The following is a 1,473-nucleotide window of genomic DNA, read 5'->3' on the forward strand; positions in this document are numbered from 1 at the left end:
GAGAAAAAGTGCCTTATACTTGGCCAGTCCCTCAGCAAATAAATCACAAGCCAAAGAGAAAAGATTGAAAAAATCTACTCCAAATTCGAAAAGAAGAATAGAGACTTATAACAAGCCAAAATTGAATATCTCTGTGCCTACCTCAGTAGCGAGCAATTGCAAAAAAAGAATGAACTCTACCTTGAAGTCAATAACTTATAATAATCTACCAAACCGCTGAGATAGGAGTACACTAGCCTGAGTCGCAGGTATAATGATATGGTTTCGGTGAATACTGACCATCTGAGAAGCCTATTGACCAAGATATAGGCAATTGAAGCAAAAAAGATAAACCTGATGAAGGATGCAGTTCGGTCATACCTATAGATTCAAAAGTAATCCTTAGATGAAACGTTGAGAAACAATCCCTTCAGAAGAGCCAGCATCGACTCTCTCAATGAAGCCAAAGACATGAACCCTCACACTGAAGAGATAATCGATTTAGAAAAATCATCATATCTTTTTCCAAGCACAAGTGAGTATTAATTCATTGACTATATTTACTCAAGAATCTAACTGAAGAAGAATTTGGACCAAATCATCCTCTACGGGGTATAAGTTGCCATATATAGCAATCGAAGTAGCACAAAAAGCAACTAAGCTCTCTCATCTCCCATGAAGAAGGAGAAATTGAGTTTAAGCTAAGCGAAAAGACAAAATCGATGATAGAGATATTCAAAAATGCATTTGAAGGTGAACCGAATGAATAGATGTTTTAGTAGCTTAGAAACCTATTGAAAAATGACGAAAACATAAGAAAAGATTTCACTTTGTGTCTTCAGAAATACCGAATCAATAGCGAATTCTAGCTAAAATTATAGAACAAAGAAAGCATTCTAAAGTGCCTCAACGTCTTTTTAGATGTGGTAATATGACTCATAACGCAGTGCAATTTATAATTCGATACCTACAATTCCAAAATGCTCATGGTCTTATCGCTAACCTACCACTTTAATGAGGCTGACAAAAAACGGGAATTGCAGGAATTGATAAGCGGACACCCAATATGGCACAGGATCGGATGGTGGAAAGCAGCCCTACTCTAGAGCATCTTCTAGGAAACAAGAGTGAAACTCAAAAAGGAAGAAGTGCCAATCACCATCTGGGATATCAAAGCTGGAGGAGTGAGTCGGAAGGGATAAGGGGAGGAATTAACGCATCAGCATATCTGCTTCAATCAGGTTCTCTATTACGTGAGAAACATGACTCTTTTTCACATCCCGCAAGCCCAAATCATCCAATTTGCCAAGCAAAACATAACCATGCTGAAATTTACTTAAAAATTCGCAAAGGATATAATCGATCTGTGTCAAAACCCCTCCAGCATTCATGAAAGCGTTATGATTGATGCGTGATCTGTTCAATTTATAAGGTTTTTAATGCTTCAACATTCAAAATTCGCCAAAGATGCATGGAGACTGTATGATAATAGTA

Source organism: Nymphaea colorata, unplaced genomic scaffold (assembly GCF_008831285.2).
Source record: "Nymphaea colorata isolate Beijing-Zhang1983 unplaced genomic scaffold, ASM883128v2 scaffold0384, whole genome shotgun sequence".
In the NCBI taxonomy this organism is placed as follows: Eukaryota; Viridiplantae; Streptophyta; class Magnoliopsida; order Nymphaeales; family Nymphaeaceae; genus Nymphaea; species Nymphaea colorata.